We start from the raw sequence: 21,156 nt of genomic DNA on the forward strand, positions 1-21,156 counted from the left end.
TTGATGTCCTTCCCCAGGACAACAGAGCCTTGAGTTGGGACCCAAATATTTCTTTAGGAATTGGGCTACGGGTGGTACTGGCCGGTGTGCCTGACCTGCACTGTGGCCACCTGCAAGTCTCCTAGCACTGCAGGAGAATCAGAGCCCTTTCCTCTGAGCGGAAACATCGTGGCTCCTGAGCATACTGCCCCAGCATGAGTCGAACCTCAAGGGCCTCTGGGCTCAATGGCTGACAAGAGGCCTTCGACTGCTGGAAACGGAGTCAAATGGGGGAGGGGGTCTCCTTTGTGAAAGCCAGGGCTTGGGTGTCTTTTCAGTTTTCTAGAATGAATGCTCAATGAGGCACACAGTACAGTGTCATGGAAAGCACACACAGGTTTGGAGCCAGCCAACCTGCACTCAAATCCTTTGCCGCTTTCCAAACATGAACCCAGCAAATGACCTCAGCATTCTGTGCTTCAGTTTCCTTATCTTGACAACAGGTAACCCCATCTAGACATCCTTACTGTGAGCATCACAGGAAAAAAGGCACAATGGCACTATATAAATATCAGCTAACTCAGGCCACAGGAAACTGCCGCCTAGGTTTCTGGAGTGATAAGAGAAGTAGTCCCAGGTGCAGTGAGCCTTTAACACAAAATGTTCCCTGATGAGGAATGGCCTCGGCCACAGCAGACGCGGCAAGAAGAGCAAGGTGTGGTCCAGGCAGAACCATATGTCCCCTTCCTGCTGGTGCAGAAGAGCACCCTACCTATTCTAGTGTGGGAGGCTTCCCCATTCTTTTCTGGTGACAGAAGCAGCTCCTTCTCTACACATCACTTTGGCCTGGTGGGGTCTCATCAGAAATGGCCACCATGAGGCCCCACGCCCCAGGATCAGTGTCTGGCCATGATGCTCTAGTAATCTGTCTAGTATGCCACTGTGAGACCTCCTAGGACTCCAGAGCCTCAGCAACAACAGGGGCAGCTTGGAAAGAAGCAGCAGCCACCTGCGAGTCCCTTCGTTAGCAGTTCATTCTGGAAAAGAGCATGACTACTCCTGCCCTCCGTGTTCTCAGCCCCACAACTCCCCTGTCCCATGTGGTTCACATCAGTGCTGGTCACTGCCTTGTGGCTGGTCTACCCCAAGAGACTTCTCCTCTTGTCTACACTGCACAGACTGTGCAATGAGGGCATCATGGCACTCAGTGGCAAGCATCCTTGGGAAACCAGGACTCAAATGATGTAGGGAAGTCACCAAAGGCGGTTAGTGCTGGGACTCGGAAGCTACAAGGATGTATCTCTCCAGAACCATCAGGTCAGGTGTAGGGAGGCAAGAGATGTTCCAATCTAGTGACAAGATCTTAGAGTGAGGGAATGTCTTGTCCCCACTATGATTCACCCCTGAGTTCCTCCCTATCCTGTATCTTCCACCAACAGTTTAGGGCCCAGAGTGTGGCTGCCAGAGTCGCCTAGAGCCACTGCATACACAGAGGCACCCTACAACCCACAGGGCAGTCTTTCTTGCTGTAAAATGGGGTCCCTATTCTGTCCCGGCACAGAGCTCGCTTTTCTTTTTTTTTTTGAGATGGAGTCTCGCCCTGTCACCCAGGCTGGAGTACAATGGCGCAATCTCAGCTCATCACAACCTCTGCCTGCTGGGTTCAAGTTATTCTCCTGCCTCAGCCTCCTGAGTAGCTGGGATTACAGGTGCGCGCTACCACGCTGGGCTAATTTTTGTATGTTTAGTAGAGACAGGGTTTCACCATGTTGGGCAGGCTGGTCTCGAACTCCTGACCTCAGGTGATCGACCTGCCTCAGCCTCCCAAAGTGCTGGGATTACAGACATGAGCCACCACGCCCAGCCAGAGCTTGCTTTTCAAGTCTCTGAGTCTTATGGCTCTCAATGGGAAATGATGAAGAACGCTGGGAAGCTAGGTGTGGCCTGTGGCCCACCCAAGATCAGCCTTTGAGAATGGACCCCTAGGCAGCTCCCCATAAAGGAGGGAGAGAAGGGGAGCCACCAGCAGAGTGGGCCAAGAAAGCAGATAGATGGGAATCGCTACTTCTACACAATCCATCATGGTGCTGCCTAATGCCAGGGCTGCTTCCTGGAACTTGGACGGTCCTGATGTCAGAGAAAAACAGTGAACTAATGGGAAAGATCTGGCTTCTTCGAAACTCTCATGTACATTTCCCAAATACCTTAATCACCATGAGGTCAAACTATAAACCTAAACATGACCTAAGGAATGCCTTCTAGAAATCTATATAGACACCTCCAGAAATCTCAAAGAATATATGCATGACGTTATTTGCCACAGCATTATTTTTACTAGTCAAAGTAAAAATGATAATCCAATACCTCAGATCCCTATCACCAGGGCACTTGTTAAATAAACTTATGGTGCACCCACACACTGGAGTACTGTGCAGCTCCAAAGGGACTAAACAAGAGCTCTAAGAACTGCGATGGAGTGATTTCCAGGATCCACTGTGAAGCAAAAGGAGCAAAGTGCAAACATATCTACTGCATGTTACCTAGGTAAGAAAGAAGGGCGGGGTATTAAGGAAGGACACACCATGAACTACTGAAATTGATTCCCTGCATGGGGTAGGGGGAACAAGGTGAAGGTACAGGCACAGGAGTGAGACCTAGCTGAACATGCCTCAGTGTAATTCTGAGTTCTGAATCATGTAAATGTTTATATTACCCAAAATAAAATTCAAACTAAAAGTAACAAAACCTTATTACACTTAATGCAAATAGAAACAAATAAGTTTGGGCCAGGCATGGTGGCTTCAGCCTACAAACCCAGCACTTTGGGAGGCTGAGGTGGGAGGATTACTTGAGCCCAGGAGTCTGAGGCCGCAGTGAGCCATGACTACTACATCACTGCACGCCAGCCTGAGCAACAGAGCGAGACCCCATCTCTCTCTCTCTCTCTCTTTTTTTTTTTTTTGAGACAGTCTTGCTAGAGTGCAATGGCAGGCGTGATCTTGGCTCACTGCAACCTCTGACTCCCGAGTTCAAGTGATCCTCCTGCCTCAGCTTCCCGAGTAGCTGGGATTATGGGTGCCTGCCACCATGCCCGGCTAATTTTTGTATTTTTAGCAGAGATGGGGGTTTCACCATGCTGGCCAGGCTGGTCTTGAACTCCCAACCTCAGACGATCCACCCGCCTTGGCTTCCCAAAGTGCTGGGATTACAGGCATGAGCCACCATGCCTGGCTGAGACCCTGTCTCTTTAAAAAAAAAAAAAAAGAAACAAATTTAATTCTACACCAAGCTGACAATATACCACAGAGAAAAGATTTATTTCAAATAACTTTTGACTACAGTGCTCTGAAAACCTGCAGTGGGACATATTCTAAGGCCAACAATAACACTCCAGGGGCAGTAAACACATTGGATTGGCTCCCAGGAGAGATATGTGATTCTGCTTCTGGGGCATCTTGTGCCAGAAAGCCTGGGGAGTGCAAGAGAAAAACAGGGAGGGCCCGTGAGAGGCCTCTAGCAGTGGTCCAGGTGTGGTCCAGGGTGGGGGCAGTTGAGGATTTGGGGCTGGTCTACGTGGTGAAGCAACAGAGCTCGCTGGTGGATTAGTGTGGGGGTGAGGGGCAGGGGTGAGTCAGGGACCACCTGTCCAAAGCCTGGGAAGATGGTGGTGCCACTGACTGAGAAGGAAAAGATTGAGGGGCCAGCCGGGCGTGGGGGCTCCCGCCTGTAATCCCAGCACTTTGGGAGGCTGAGGCAGGTGGATCACCTGAGGTCTGGAGTTCAAGCCCAACCTGGCCAACATGGTGAAACTCTGTCTCTACTAAAAATACAAAAATGAGCCAGGCCTGGTGGCAGGTGCCTGTAGTCCCAGCTATGCGGAAGGCTGAGGGAGGAGAATCACCTGAACCCAGGAGGCAGAGGTCGCAGTGAACTGAGATCGCGCCACTGCACTCCAGCCTAGACAACAGAGTGAGACTCCGTCTGAAAAAAGGCAAAACAAAACAAAAAAAAAACCGCTGGAGCGGCAGGGGAGCAACACCCACAGCGAGTTATACCATCAAGGAGAGAAAACAATTCTTCAGCTATTCACTATAAAGGGGGGAAACCCAGCTGTGATCAGATTCAGAGTTGGGCCTGAATGAACTGTTTGCTTGGGGGTTTTAAAGGCTTTTTATTGTGGTAAAATATACAAAACGGGTCGGGTGTAGTGGCTTACACTTGTAATCCCAGCACTTTGGGAGGCGTGGCAGGTGGATCGCTTGAGCTCAGGAGTTTGAGACCAGCCTGGGCAACATAGCAAAACCCTGTCTCTACAAAAAACAAAAACAAAACCAAAACCAAAAAACCCACAAAAATTAGCTGGGCGTGGTGGTGTGTGCCTGTAATCCTAGCTACTCGGGAGGCTGAGGCAGGAGGATCACTTGAGCCTAGGAAGTTGAGGCTGCAGTGAGCTGCTGATCATGCCACTGCACTCCAGCCTGGGCGAATTAACCAGACACATATAGACACATATATATGTCTCAACTATACATATGTGTGTGTGTGTGTGTGTGTATATACGTGTATATATATATACACAAAACAAAGTTTACCTTTTTAACTATTTCTAAGTGTACAATGAATGAACTTTTTTTTTTTTTTGAGATGGAGTCTTGTTCTGTCGGAGTGCAGTGGCGCAATCTCGGCTTACTGCATGCAGACTCTGCCTCCGGGGTTCAAGTGATTCTCCTGCCTCAGCCTCCTGAATAGCTAAGATTACAGATGCGTGCCACCACGTCCAGCTAGTTTTTGTATTTTTAGTAGAGACAAGGTTTCGCCATGTTGGCCAGGCTGGGCTTGAGCTCCTCAGGTGATCTGCCTGCCTCGGCCTCCCAAAGTGTTGGGATTACAGGCGTGAGCCACCATACCCGGCCCTAAATGAACTTTTAATAGCACTGAAGATGGGAAATAAAGGGTCTTTAACTCTACTGTAATATTCTAGTTCTTTCTAACTGAAATTACCTGAAGCAAATATATTCTGTGGAAAGGCACATGGGTGTTTGTTAATTTGCTGGCTGCTACTTTTATAATTAAAGACAAATTTCAAAAAACCCACAAAGAAGCCTGGATTCTGCCGGGTGTGGAGTGCAGGTAAAAATGATTAAAAATGTGGATGGAGCTGGAGTCCATCGTCTTCAGTGACACAGCTCAGACACAGAAAGTCAAATACCGTACGTTCTCACTTAGAAGCAGGAGCTGAATAGCATGTGCACATGGACAGAGTGAGGAATGGCAGACACTGGAGACTGGGAAATGGGAAAGGTGGGAGGTGGTGAGGGATGAGAAATTACTTAATGGGTACAATGTCCACTATTCAGGTGATGGCTACACTGAAAGCCCAGACTTCACCACTACACAATATGCAACAAAACTGCATTTGTATCCCTTAAATTTAACAAATAAAAAACAATGATAGAAAACAGGCACTCCAGATGAGTTTACCCTAGCCCAGAGGGCCTGCCCAGTCCCAGGGTGACCTGGGCATTTGCACACCCTCACTGGGCCTTCACTGCAGGACCCAAGGGAGGGAGGCTGGGCTAGGGTGCCAGGTGACTCCCCAAGGCTGTCCCCCAGGGAGTTTATGGTGTTTGCTGAAACACAAACTTTTTCAAAGAAACCTGCCAGGTATGGTGGCTCATGCCTATAATCTCAGCACTTTGGGAGGCCGACGTAGGCGGATCACCTGAGATCAGGAGTTCAAGACCCTCCTGGCCAACATGGTGAAACCCCATCTCTATTAAAAATACAAAAATTAGCTGGGCATGGTGGTGCAAGCCTGTAATCCCAGCTACTCGGGAGGCTGACGCAGGAGAATCATTTGAACCCAGGAGGCGGAGGTTGCAGTGAGCTGAAATCACGCCACTGCACTCCAGCCTGGGTGACAGAGTGAGACTCCATCTCAAAAACAAACAAACAAACAAAAAACAAAAAAAAAAAACCATACACCACTCTTCATCCTCCCTCTAATCAGAACCCCGCACCCACACAATTTTGATTACGAGGAGAACTAAATATCTAGTTCACAAGTTTATATATTTTAGAGTTGAAGTATCCTCAGAAAAACCACCTATTCAACTCTTGAGTGTTACAGATGGAAAAAAGGAAGTTCGACTAGACAGAGGAACTTGTCTGAGATCACCGTGAGTCACAAACACACGTCTGTTCACCAACTGCCTTGGCTCTGAGGTAGATCCTGCAGCATCCTTCCACCTCCAAGAGCTCACAGTTTGGAAGGGAGGACAAATAGGTAACAACAACATAGTTCCAGTTTCCCTTCCCCCTGAAGAAAGCTTGTTCCAGGCACAGTGGAAGCACAGGGGTATGGATAATGAATCAGGAGTGGGTGGGCTGTCAGGGCTTATGAATTCCACAGGCGGGATGGAGGGCTCAGGGCATGCCAGGCCAGATGTGCAGAGGTGGCACTATCAACATGGTTATAGCTCCTACCCTATCACCAGTGTGACACCCCTCCCTAGAGGAAAGAGTGACCAGTGATGCCCACCCTGTGTCACCAGAAGCTCTGGGCCTAACCCTGTCGCCCCCTCCCACCTTTTCATTTGGAGAACTTTCTTGGTTCATCTGGAGAACTTTCATCTTTCAGGTTCAGTTAAGATGGCACTTCTAGACCGGGCGCAGTGGCTTATGCCTGTAATCCCAACACTTCAGGAGGCCGAGGTGGGCAGATCACTTGAGGCCAGGAGTTTAAGACCAGCCTGGCCAACATGGCAAAACTTCACCTCTACTAAAAGTACAAAACATTTGCTGGGCATGGTGGTGTGCGCCTGTGGTCCCCGCTACTCGGGGACTGAAGCATGAGAATCACTTGAACCTGGGAGGCAGAGGCTGCAGTGAGCTGAGATCACGCCACTGCACTCCAGACCAGGCGATAGAACACGATTCCATTTCCAAAAAAAAAAAAAAAAGGCATTTCTGAGACACCTTCCCTGTTCCTGCGTCTCCTGCCTCCTTCCCTGCTCTGTAAGCCAGGGCATCCGAGCCCTCAGTGTACTTAGAACACCCCACTGTGCATGCCAACCCCCATCTCTCGGCTCAATGCATAATGCCAGGCACAGGTGCAACCCTCACTCAACGCATGCTGGATGAATAACCACAACACGGATGCAGCGCTCCACATGCTTCTTCTGATGGCTGGAGACCTTCGACCATAAGCTTCTAGCAAGGAGAGGCTAGCTCAGTGCTGAAAACAAGGTGGGCTCTGAAGTGGTGGATAAACAAATGATGAGTTTGGGAAGTATCAGTAGTCCACTGGACACTGGTGGCTTGGAGATGGCAGAAGATGAGGTGGAGGAAGTCACTGAGGAGGGCCTCAGTGCCCCAGGGACAGTAGCATGGAGGATGGTTACACCAGGAGGATGGATTGACTTCCAGCCATGTGGTGGTCAGGTATGCAGACACCTCTTCTGCTGAAACAACTACAACTGCCGAACTGAGTATCTTACAGAAGCTGCTAAAGAAGCCACCCACAAGCTGGCAAGGAAAGAAGGAATACACAGGCTGAAGAGCAAAGGAAAGCATGGGGCCCTTTTCTATGGAGAAATCTGGCAGGCACCACCTTAACAAACGACCAAACTGAGCTCAGGCCCCTCAGTGCTACTGAGATGAACCAGCATCACGAGTGGGAGACTGAAGCTTACCATGAGGAGACAGCAGGAAGAGTCCAGAGAGGGCATGCCACGCAACCACGGCCTGGACTCCTCAAGACGATGAGAGAAAACAAGGGGATGGGGGAACATTTCTGATAAAGGAGACTGAAGGGATGACACAATGGAATACAACACACGGTCCTAGACTCTGCATTCCAGGTTCAAAGGCTCTAAAAAAGGCATTTATGGGGTATGTGGAAAAATGTAAGGTTCTGTGTTAGCTCATTGCTAAACTTCCTGAGCGTCTTAACTGTACTGTCTGCTCTGAGGAAAGGCATGCTTAAACGTTTAGCAGTGAAACAGGACGAGGACTATGACTAACTCTCAAGTGATCAATGGGCTGGGGGACATACAGTGCCAATATGGTAACATGTTTAAAAGGAGGGAGATGACATCAATATAATCAGAAGCTGTGCCAACTGACAGTAATATTTTGAAGCAGTCGCAGGCAAGCTTTTAACAATTAAAGAGAATGCCTTCATATTACACAAAGACATTAAGAAAAAAAGCTGGAGGCTGGGCACAGAGGCTCATGCCTATAATCCCAGCACTTTGGGAGGCTGAGGTGGGTGGATCACGAGGTCAGTTCGAGGCCATCTTGACCAACATGGTGAAACCCCATCTCTACTAAAAATAAAAAATTACCCAGGTGTAGTGGCGTGCACAAAGGGACCATGGCGGGGCTGGTGGCAATGCCAACAGACCTCAGTGTACTGTGGGGTTCTTTCAGCCAGAACTGTTCATGATTTCATCAGTGAGCTCCAGTTACCACACAACCCAAGTTTGGAGTGATCCACCCCACCCCAGGTTTTCCTGCACAAAATCATGTTTTTATTGTGTGATTTACAGAACACAAAATTTTTTCTAAGAATGCACACATCACACGTTGAAGCAGAAAGGCCTTTACAGAATCTTAAATACCTACAAAATATGAAGTAAGGCTCTTAAGAAATAAAATATTCAGTGATTTTGCTGCTAGAATGCAAACATTAGATCAAATCCTTTATTTGATCTAGCAAAGGAAAATTAGAGTTGCAGGAATCTTGTTTTCAGGCCAAACCATGACATCCCGAGGGGTCTGATGGCAGGAACTGCCTGCATTTTCCTCATGAATGTGACTGCAGTGATCTTGTGAGAAAGGTCCGGAAGGCCCTGCACATTACAGGGATGCAAGCAACAGCTGGCAGGTGTGACCAGCCAGGCAACTGCAGTTGAGGAAAGACTACTCAATCCCTGAGGTTTTCAGAATTTACAAAAAGGCAAAAAAAAGCCAGGTGAACAAGGCAGATGAAAGGTATTTCTCACTTGAATTGGAATCCAGCCCCCTCTCTGTCCCCTGGAGTGAGCTCCAAAGAAAATTCCAGAACCCCAGCAATATCCCAACCTTTCATAAATTCACTCGTGCTCTCCACTTTCTGGAGACAGCATTTCTCAGCACCTTTCGCTTCCAGTTATCCCTGGCAAAAAGAACTAAACTACCACTCGAGGCAGTTAACCTAAGGGCAGGGTGGTGGCTAAGGCTCCAGGTGAACGGTCTGGGACCAGAGGAAATAATTAGCCCCGCCTTGTACTGGCTGCTTCCATCCTAAAGTGTCATCCAGATGGTGCTTCCAATTCTTTCTACTTCCAGTATTAGGTGCAGAGTTGCGGAATCAAGGAGGCTTCTCTGCATGAATCAATAAAGGCTACAGCACTTTGAGACACAAGCTTCAGCCCTTTAAAAATGTGAGAAATCAAACTGGCACAGGCAGAGTGTCTCAGTGGTCTCCAGGGAGCAAGACAGAATGAGGTTCAGCTTGAAGGCTACAATGGTAGAGCCTGAGGTTCAGCTGCCCTGCTCTGAATTCACCGTCCATTTCTTAATCCTCCAGTTTTGAGAAGATGCGAGAAACCACTTATGTTTTGCAAAGCTTAAATAAAATGCAGTTCTTGCCAACCAAAAGCAGAACCCTTCCCAAATGCAGGCAACCATACGGCAAATCTCATCTTTATAGATGTGTAAAATGAAAACCTAAACACCAGCCCACCATATACAGGTTAAAAAATTCCTGCTGTGGAGAGCAGTTTCTCAAATGTTAAACATGGAGTTACCATATGACCCAGCAATTTTACTCCTAGCCACACACTCAAAAAACCAAAACTAGGCCAGGCGTGGTGGCTCACGTCTGTAATCCCAGCACTTTGAGAGGCTGAGGTAGGTGGATCACCTGAGGTCAGGAGTTTGAGACCAGCCTGGCCGATATGGTGAAACCACGTCTCTACTAAAAATACAAAAAAAAAAAAAAAAAAATTAGCCAGGCATGGTGGTTGAGTGCCTGTAGTCCCAGCTACTCGGGAGGCTGAGGCAGGAGAACTGCTTGAACCTGGGAGGTGGAGGTTGCAGTGAGCAGAGATCGCGCCACTGTAATCCAGCTGGGTGACAAGTGAGACCTGGTCTCAAAAAAACAAAACGAACAAACAAAAAAAACCAAAACCAGTAACCAAACAGATATCCGTACACCAATGTTCATGGCCGCACAGTTTACAATAGCCAAATGGTAGGGGCAACCCAAATATACATTCTCAAGGGATGGATGGATAATCAAAACCTCATTATCTATAGGATGTAATATTATTCAGCCTCAAAAAGGAAAGAAATTCTGACTCATGCTACAGTGCAGATGAACCTTGAGGACATTATGCTCAGTGAAAGAGGCCAGACACAAAAGGCCACATAGTGCATAATTCCATTTATAGGAAATGTCCAGAATAGGCAAATCCATAGAGACAGGAAGTAGATTAGTTGTTGCCAGGGGCTGCGGGTAATAACAGGTGACTGCTACTGTGTCTGGGGTTTCTTTTGGGTGTTGAAAATGTTCTGGAATGACACAGAGGCAATGGTTGCACAACTCTGTGAATGTACTAAAAGTCACTGAATCGCACACTTTATTTTTAAACAGTTTTTTCTGTGAGCCTATGAATTATATTGAAGAATGAATTGCACACTTTAAATGAGTAAATTTCATGGTATGTGAATATCTAAATTAAAAAAAAAAAATTAAAACAGCAGCTGACCACCAATTACTCTAAAGCATAAAGATACGTTTTGTGATGCCTGGCCAGTGCTCAGAGCCCACACAGCTGTCTCAGAGCAAGTGTATCTGGCTGTGGCACAGGGCCCCAGTAGATAGATGGGCTGTCCATCTGAGGAAGAGGCCAATGTGGGGACCTATAGTGATACATACCAGACTGGACCAATCCAACCTGAATGTGAAACTCTGAAGCCCAGGACACAGTAACCATGACAATCAGAAAGGAATTTAGTTCAAGAAGTTTAATGAGTAGGCATTTAGCCAAGTGGAAGGCTGTTGGCTATTCTGAGGGCATTTGATCATTTTTTAAAAAATCGTGGTAAAACACATATAACATAAAATTTACCATTAATAGCATTTAGTACATTCACAATGTCATGCAAACATCACCACTATCTACTTCCAGAACATTTTCGTAACTTCCAAAGACAACCCTTTACTCATTAAGCAGTTGCTCCCCACTCCCACTCCTCTCAGCCCCTGGTAACCACTAATCTATTTGTCTCCACAAATCTGCCTATTGTTGACACTTCATATAAGTGGAATAATACCCCTCCCCCAGAAAGCCTGTCTTTTAGAAAATGATTTTCATTTAAAAAGGCTTTTTTTTTTTTCTTTTTCCCCCTGCTTAGCACAGTGGCTCATACCTGTAATCTTAGGAAGGCAGAGGCAGAAGGACTGCTTGGGCTCAGGAGTTCAAGATCTGCCTGGGCAACACAGTGAGACCCCGTTACTCACAAAGAGGAGGAAAAAAGACCAAAAAAAAAAAATCCCAAAACAAAACAATAAAAAAGGTTTTTTAGGGAGACAGGGTCTTGCTATGCTGCCCAGGTTGGACTCAAGCGATCCTCCTGCCTCAGGCTCTCAAGTAGCTGGAACTACAGATGCGCCACCATGCCCAACTTAGAAGCATGCATTTTTTCAGATTTCACCATTCCCTGGTAACTTCTCCAATGATTTCCCCTCACATCTTTGCCTCTATATTCTAGCAGGGTTCTCACGCTGATCCTACACACAGTGGTTAGAGATTCACCAGGCCAAACTCACCTCCAATTCCAAGTACCTAGTCCTTAAGGTCCAAGTGGCCTGTTTCCATAGACACTGACACTGTGCATGACTTTTCTGTCCTCAGCGACATGTTCCCACAATGTTTTTTTTCTTACCTTTGCATACTTCATGTAAACAAGTTTCACAGACTTTTAACAAAGTGTTGGCTGCTTTTATTGAAGAAGAGAAAATCTGCCAAAATAAATTTTCATCATGAGGCAACACATTTTAGGGAACAAAAAAGGGCAGAAAGGAGATCTCTTTTACTAGAGAACTCTGCTTAAGGACTGGCTCATTTGATCCAAACATCTCATCAGTAACTTGGAGTGAGTGCCCTTGTTTTCGTCATCTTGCGTCTCACTAGTGTAGGTCAGTCCACATCAGCCTGCCTGATGTACTTGGTTCGTAATGCTGACATCTGAGCCCCCGTGTTTATTTCACCTTGATTCTACTGAAACGACCAACGAAATGCAAAACAGGAGGAAACATCTCCATCAATGCCTTCAGAGGAACTGCTGTAGAATGTGGTGCGGCTGGGATCCATGTGAGAGAAGCAGCGCTCACATGATTCCACCACAGTTAAACACATGGGCAAAGGAGGACCTGCTGGGAGGTATGAGGATTCCGTAGCAGAGCCAGAGAAAATCTGCAAGATCAGAGAAACTGGGCCTAAGAGCCAGACTGGCAGAAGTGCAGTTTGCCGGTGGCGAAAAGAAGGACCTGAACCACCAGTGCCCTAGGTGGAGAGGTCAGTGACAGGCTGGCCAGGTTTTCCTGGGCACTGCTGGGAAAGAGAGAGACACTGATATAGAGGAGATTCTACTTGTCTTAAGAACCTGCCAGCAGCACCCTGGGTCCCCACCCTGATTCCAGCTGCCAAAGGGGAAGCAGCAGGGACTGAAGCTCCATCCCATAAACAACTCTCGGGACTGGAGATCAGACAAGTATCAACAAATTAGTAACTGTCCTGTGTACAAATACAAATTAGGTGGAAACCATAATGATTGAACACCAGTCATTTCAGTCAAGATCCCAACTGGAGGCCGGGCGCGGTGGGTCACACCTGTAATCCCAGCACTTTGGGAGGCTGAGGCGGGCAGATCATGAGGTCAAGAGTTCGAGACCAGACTGACCAACATAGTGAAACCCCGTCTCTACTAAAACTACAAAAAAATTTTAGCCAAGTGTGGTGGTGGGTGCCTGTAGTCCCAGCTACTTGGGAGGCTGAGACAGGAGAATCACTGGAACCCAGGAAGCTGCAGTTGCAGTGAGCCGAGATTGCGCCACTGCACTCCAGCATGGGCAACACAGTGAGACTCTATCTCAAAAAAAAAAAAAAAAAGAAAGAAAGAAAAAAGATCCCAACTGGGTTTTCTTTGGAATCTGACATTTACCTAGAATATGTATCTGAGGACAGTCAGAAGGAGTCTGTGTGTGTGAGGATTGGGGGGGATGGCTTCCTTCTGGTAGCCACTGCTCTAGGGAGTATTTCTCACCATCGTGTCACATAGCACACAACAGGAGCACTCTCACATGGATTAGGGAATTAGATGCAGACCTCCTGCACAACTGCCCTCTTCCAATCCTAGTAAGATAAGACACAAAAGAAAGGCGGGGAAGGGGAGCGTGAAGGGAAGACTTCAGCAAACAAAGGAAAGGGGTGTAATTCAAAGCAGTCTGAGAAAAGACTCCAGAGGACAATGCAGTAGCAAAGCCAGGCTCCTGCCCCGTCCCCAGAAACCACCCTAGGGAGCAGGCAACACCCTGGGAATTTGCAGCCAGTAAGCTGGAGAGAAGCAACCAAGTGGGAGTCCTTCACTTTTTCCTTTTAGACCCAGAAACTCCATCTGGGAGGTGCAGGAGAAATGGCGAAGTGCCCAGTGAGCCAGCCCAGCTCTGTGGGAAGCAACTGCTCTTAGGTATACACAGATTATGGAACCACCCAGAGACTGAGGTGCCCTTATCCCCATGGAAATGGCACACACATCCCTCATGCAGCTAGAGTGAGCCTTAGTATAAGACATCCAACACAGTTCTTAGAACAAAGAGAAGAATCCAGATAGGGCTGAAGACTACATGGCTGCAGCTCCCTCCAGCGTGCAAATTCTCTCCGAATACAAGATAACAAGCCTGCACACGATAGCTCAGAGGGGAAAACAGCGAGGGAGGATGCCAAGAAACCGGGAAGAGAGAGCCAAGAATTCCTCCACTGTCTCAAAGCAAACAGAACGACTATGCAGAGCCATCCAAGCCTGAGCCAAGATGAAAAGAAGCGACATGTAACTATGCAAACATATTATGGCCAAAAGAAAAAAAAGAGGCCCAGGGAGGGAGATGGCACGAGAAAGGCAAAGTCTCCCACTAAGAAGAGAACACACAAGGAAGGGAAAAAAATTCCCCACAACTTCATAAGAACATGTTCCTAATAAAAGAGTTCAAAGATGGGATGATAAAACAGAATAAGATGAAAAGACAAATTTCTAACCTAGAGAAACAAACTGCAGACCAAAACACATCATTATGAAACTAATACATTGAAAAACAGCCAGAAACAGAATATACATAGCTGAAAATCAAATTAGACAAAGTAAATGCAGATGAAAAAGACAAAAGTTAAAACAATTAGGGCAAAGCTAATAGCATTGGAAGAGAGACAAAGACAATCCCACATAAGGAATTTGTGTCCCTGAAGTACAGAACTCAACAAATGGAACAGAAGATGCTGTCAAAGATCCATAAGAGAGCTGACCTGAAACAGCAACGACTACATCTGCAGCTTGAAAGAATACACCATGTTCCCAGGACAATTTGATAAAGAATGCTCAATAGCAAGACAGACTCTAGTCAACCTACTCAACTTTAAGGATAAAGAAAGCATTCTTCAAGCACCTTGGGATTCTTCCAAGGGGGAAACATCAGAAGACCAGACACAATGTCTACAAAGTTCTGAGGCAGCTTAGCGCAGTGGTAGTGGGGGAGAGGTCAGAGGTAAATTCAGAGAGATGGACAGGGGCCAAAGCCTCTCTGAGATGAAATCTGAACACAGATCTGAAGGAAGTGTGTGGTGAGGGAACAGGTCAGGTAAAGAGGGGTCCAGCCAATAGGGAGCAGTAAGAGCCAAGGCTCTGACTCTAGCAACATTCTGGCAAGTTCCAGGAAGAGCAAGAGCAGTGGGAGCCAGGTGAGCAAGGGAGAGAATGGTAGAGAATGAGCTCAAATAGGCAGGGAGAGATCACGTTCCATGTGGCTGCTGAGGCAGGCCCGGTTACACAATTTGTGGAGCCTGGTACAAAATGAAAATGCAGGGCCTCTAGTTCAAAAATTAAGAATTTTGAGATGGTGACAGTAGAGTAATAAACCAAGCCTGGGTTTCAGGAAACTCTGGGCAGTTACACAGGACCATGAAGCTGGCTCTGCTTTCAAGTAATGGACTTTGGGTTTTATTCTGAGAGGGTTTTTCTCAAGGGAGTAACCTGATCTAATGAACATTCTTCAAAGAGCCCATCTGAGGCTGGGCACAGAGGTGTGTGCCTGTAATCCTGTATTTTGGGAGGCCAAGGCAGGAAGATTGCTTGAGCCCAGGAGTTCGAGACCAGCCAGGGCAACAGAGGGAGATCCCAGTCTCTACAAAAAATATAAAACTTAGCCAGGTGTGGTGGTGCATACCCGTAGTCTCAGTTACTTGAGAGGCTAAGGTGGAAGGCCTGCTTGAGCCCAGGAGGTTGACGCTGCAGTGAGCCGTGATTGTGCCATTGCATTCCAGCCTGGGTGACAAAGGGAGACCTTATCTCACCAAAAAAAAAAAAAAAAAAAAAAAAAAAAGGAAAAGATCCATTCTAACTATGGGAAGATGTAGAGTAGAAGGAGCGGGGCAGGAGGGTGCAAGATGCCACAGAGGGGCTCTGCAGAAGCAGATGTTGGGTCACGGTTTGGGGTGTAAGATGTTCATCAGGAACTGACATCCATAAAGGGAGGTGGGAAGAAGTCAGAGAGAGAGACCTTAGGTAAGGAGGCTCTTGCAGCTGAGGCCAGCTGAAGGAACAGCGGACAGTGCCTGATAACTGGAGTGTCCGCAGGGGATCCGGAGAGGAGAGTAGCCTCCGGGTCTGCCACGTGAGACTACCATAGAGTCTAGGCAGGGATGCAGGGGGCTGGTCTAGGTGCCATCCCTGAAGGGCATGTGCACTGGGACAGGGAAAGGGCGACAGATCCAGGACTCTGACTTCCGTATCTCATGTTTTTGATACTGAGGTATTTAGTTTTCTAGAGGCCTAAAGGGCAGCTGGATATATGAGTCTGGAGTTCAGGGAAGAGGTCTGAAGAGCCAGGCAAGTGGGTGAGGGCATGCTGAATATAAGTGTAAACAACCCTCCCCTTGCTATTTGGAGTTGTGATGAGGAGAAAGAATCAACAGAGGAAACAGAGAAAGAGGACAGTGCAGAGAAGGAAGATCAGACATATCTGTCAATATTATTGGTGGCACTCAACAGAAACCAACTCTAGCTGATTTATGCAGACAAGGACTGATGAAAAGCTACTGAAGATGCATGTGGTGATGGTTGCACAATATAAATGTGCTCAATACCACAGAATTGTACACTTAAAATGGTTAAGGCAGTACATTTTATCTTTTGTGTATTTTACTGCAATTTTTAAAACTAGGGGGAAAAGGCTACTGGGTGATGAGAGAATCCCTAGAGTGTTGGAGGAACAGGTTTGAGTCCATTTGGCCAGGAACAATACTCCAAATCCTTCTGCCAAGCTAGTCCAAGCAGCCAGTACTGCCTTTTCGACCCTGCAAGGCAGCAGCACTGGCCACTGGCACTGTGGCCTAGGAGCTCGTCTTTCCTGCAGCCCCAATGCCAGGAGACAAGGCTCTCCTGCCTGGCCCTGCTCCTCCTAGCATGTGAGTCTGATTGACAGAGGCCAAGGTACATACCTACACCCTCATGTAGAACTCAGGTAATTTCTTTCTGTAAAGGGCCAGATAGCATTTTCCACCTTGTGGGCCAGACAGTATCTGTCACAACCAGCCTACCTGCTGTTGTACAGGAGAGCAGTCTTGGGCAATGCACAAAGGACGAGGTGGAACTGGGTCCTGGTAAAGCTTCATTTACGAAAATAGGCAGTGGGCTGGACTTGGCCCTGGAAATACCGTTTGCCAACTGCTGCCCTGACCGAAAGGGAAGCTAGGCAAATAAGCATCTGACATTTGCAGTGACTACAATCAGAGGTCGCCTGGGCTCCTATCAAACTCGTGAGGTGAGAATTCTCCAGACCCAGAGGGGGTTCAAGATGGGAGGGGAGATGGCCCCCTGGAGAGTATGAGGTACCAGAAGAGACATAAGGAAAGGGCTGAGAAGGAGTGACAGCCACCAATGACTGATAAGATTATTTCACGGAATGTGGGAAAGCAAGCGTTCATAGAGCAAGCTGAGCAAGGAGCAGCAGGCAAGGATGAGGGCCCATGAGTGGAGAGAACTCTTAGAGAGTTTGGCTAAAAGGAGAAAGAGAGACTGAGCAGGAGCCGAGAAGGTATGAGCTGAAGGGAGCTCAGTTACGACGGTAAATTCTAAAACAAGTTCGTCTGGTGATGGGCACAGTTCACAAGAGGAGGGAAGACCGACGGAGTCCCAGGGGCGTCAAACAGTGGTTGACACTGAAAACTACGAAGACAGTAAGTCCTCATTATAGGCAGAGCTGTCTAAGTTAGAACTCTGTGGGTGGAGGGGTTTCCAGTGATGACCAACTCCAGGCTACAACCATGGGAATGAGTGGCAGAAGACACAGAGGGAACCAGGCACTAGGAGGGCTGTCTACATGCATATGTGTGCTGGAGTCAGGAACTGGCATGGAATCCTCAATAACAAAGGACTGACTGGGGCAGTGAGCAAGCCCACAACAGTGGTCTGTGGGCCAAAAGGCTGAGTGTCACAGCCCCCCTATGCCAAGCCTGGAGGTACATGGGATCAGAGACTGCTGAGGACTTGGCAGGAGGCACAGGCGTGGAGAAGCAGGGCCTAACCCAGGTGTGTGTGTGACGTGGCAGGGAGGGGGTGGTGGTGGTTAGGAAGGGCTCTTTGGGGGAAGAGATACCTGATTGGGTCTTCAAGGATAAGCAGGACAAGGCGAGGCCACAGGGGAGGGAAAGGAGAAGAGAAGGTGACTTGCACAGGGGAGCCAATGACAAAGGCCAGGAGTGCAAGAAACATGGTACCTGGGAGGAACTACAAGCAGTCCTGGACTTCTGAGGGCTATGTCCATGAGAAAAGCGGCAGCAACAGAAGGGACCACAAAGAGAGGCAGGAGCCACATGAGGGGCCCTGATGTCACTTGAACACAGGGTGCCACTCTTGGGTTTAAAGCAGGAGAATGAGATTGACGACAGGGATTGTGTGGAAGATAGAGAGGTAGAGGAAAGATCATAAGTCATCACGGGAGTCCTAGGGCGAGATGAGGGAACTGAACCAGGACAGCGGTAGAAGGGATGAAAGAAGACAGAAAAGGGACAAACAGTTAAAGGAACAATTTGTGGGGCTTGGTGGCTCCCCTGGATGTGGGCAGTGAAGGGCAGGGGCCTGTTGGGTTTCCAGCTTGGGTGACTGGTATGGCTATCAACTGTGACAGAAAACAGTGGACATGGCATTTGTCTATTTGGTCTTCTGATCTATCCACCTTATCTTGAAGGAGATGGGGGTGGTAGGGCGGGCAGTGAGTTGAAAAGAATGGAAGGGAGAAAGAGGGCAGACATCTCTCAAATGTTTGCACGGTAAAATCTGACTAAAAGGCACACACGCCCCACAAGCCTTTTTCTTTTTTTTTTCCCCTCCAAGAAGCAAAACAAGTTTTATTTCCACAGTAGTTCCTTTTAGTGCTCTCTGTCGCCACCTAACGGACGGCCTGGTGGAAGAGGCTCAAGAGGCAGCAGCCTAGCCTACTCAACGGCAGAGGAATCAAACTCACCCATGCACCTGGGTGGGGGAGGACCAAAAGAGGCCCAGCTGCTTCTGGAAGATCATCGGGAGTCTCCTCTGGAAGACCAGGGGCTCTTGGAGCTAAAACAGACGTCCATTCATTAATAATACCTACTTCAACAACTTAAGATCGTGTTCAGCAGATGCACATCAACCTTGACTGGTCTGCGCTCCCCAAATCGGGTATAATATTGAGGCATATTGAGGGAACAATCTGTAGATATTCATGAAATTGTTTGGTGGGACAAAAATTATGGGGCACTTAAGCCTAGCTGAACTCAGTTTCAAGTTCTAGCATTTAACACACCACCTCTAAGTTTACGTGTACTTTATGAGTGCAGGAATGCAACAAAAAAATCTAGTGTAAAGTCCTGGCCCTCAGGGCAAAGCAAGGGAACTACAACTCTTGCTGCAAACTGCCTTCCTCCCACAGATGTAACACATTCACAAATCTCATTCACTGAACAAGTGTCACACCACAGGTGACAAGAGGGGAACATGCAATAATAGGTAACTTTCCTGTCACACGAGACTGCTTGGAGACAAGGATACAGAGCCCAGCATAGGAGACGGGACAAAATCATGAGGGTCAAGGACCACACCTGGTTTAACTCCCAGAAGAGTTTTAGCCAGTAAAGAGCTGCAAGAAGGAAACCACACTCCACGAGAGGCCACTAAGATAAACGCTTGCATCTGATTAAGTTTTCACCTGAAGAGTGTGGGTAAGGACAAGCCTGCCTTGTTGGGTTAGGGTGAGGGGAGGGACCCAATGGAGATCTAATCCCAGAGGTTTGATCACAGGGGCTGATGAATGAGAGGTGGAGATCGGGAACATACGCCTTTTTTTTTGAGACGGGGTCTCGCTGTGTCACCCAGGCTGGAGTGCAGTGGCACCATCTCGGCTCACTGCAACCTCTGCCCCCCAGGTTCAAGCGATTCTCCTGCCTCAGTCTCCCGAGTAGCTGGGATTACAAGCACCTGCCACTGCACCCGGCTAATTTTTCTATTTTTAGTAGAGACGGGGGTTTCACCATCTTGGCCAGGCTGGTCTTGAACTCCTGACCTCATGATCCACCCGCCAAGGCCTCCCAAAATGTGGGGATTACAGGCATGAGCCACTGCACCCGGCCAGCCACTCTTTTTTTTGAGATGGAGTTTCGCTCTTGTTGCCCAGGCTGGAGTGCAATGACACGATCTTGGCTCACTGCAACCTCTGTCTCCTAGGTTCAAGTGATTCTCCTGGCTCAGCCTCCCGAGGAGCTGGGATTACAGGCAGGCGCCACCATGCACAGCTAATTTTGTATTTTTGTAGAGATGGGGTTTCTCTATGTTGGTCAGGCTGGTCTCGAACTCCCGACCTCAGGGGATCCGCCCACCTTGACCTCCCAAAGTGCTGGGATTACAGGCATGAGCCACCATGCCCAGCCTAAGCCACTCTTTTGGAAAGCTCAGCAGAGAAGATGCATGAGGTAATACGATGGAATGTTAGGTGGCCTTTAAAGGGATGTTTATAGCTTTTCATAACATGGGTGTATTAGTCTGCTCAGGCTATAACAAAATAGTATAGACTGGGGGGCCCTACTCAACTGAAATTTCTCACAGCTCTGGAGGCTAGAAGTCTAAGATCAAGGTGTCAACACATTTAGCCCATGGTGAGGGCTCTCTTCCTGGCTTGGAAATGGCTACCTTCTCACTGCGTACTCACATAGTGGAGAAAGCAAGCTCTCTGCTGTCTCTTGTCATAAGGAGACCCACCCTCCCTCCTGATTTCATCTAAACCCAATCACCTCCCAAAGACCCCATCTCCAAATAACATCACATTGGAGGTTTGAGCTTCAACACTGGAATTATGGGGGACACAAACATTCAATCCATAACAGTGCTGATGTTTATGTTTTAATGTTAAATGATAAAGCACGGCACAGCAGCACACACACCGTGTGATGCCGATCTATTTTTTTTTTTTAGATAGGGTCTCACTCTGTTGCCTGGGCTATACTGCAGTGGCGTGATCACACCTCACTGCAACCTCAACCTCCAGGTTCAAGCAATCCTCCCACCTCAGCCTCCCAAAGTGCTGGGATTATAGGCATGAGCCACCATGCCTGGCCTCCAATTTGTATTTAATGCCACTGAACTGTATATTTAAAAATGGTAAATTTTAGGTGATGTGTATTTTACCACAGTTTTTTTAAAAGTCTAAGAGAAGGCAAGAAAGGAGAAGAAAAATTTAAAAGAACAGAAAATATGGAAAAATAGAATGCACAAAATAATATGCTATAAACAAATCTAAATGTATCAGAAATCAAATAGATGTTAAAGGACAAAACAGACAGAATGGATTTTTTTAAAAAATCTAGCTATTAGGCTGGGCGCGGTGGC

General features: G+C 47.6%; 1 protein-coding gene across 3 annotated transcripts in view; it reads right to left on the reverse strand.

Moving 5' to 3' along the window:
- MECP2 (methyl-CpG binding protein 2) overlaps positions 1-21,156 on the reverse strand; it is a 75,359-nt gene that overhangs the window by 9,722 nt on the left and 44,481 nt on the right.

Source organism: Macaca mulatta, chromosome X (genome assembly GCF_049350105.2).
Source record: "Macaca mulatta isolate MMU2019108-1 chromosome X, T2T-MMU8v2.0, whole genome shotgun sequence".
NCBI lineage: Eukaryota > Metazoa > Chordata > Mammalia > Primates > Cercopithecidae > Macaca > Macaca mulatta.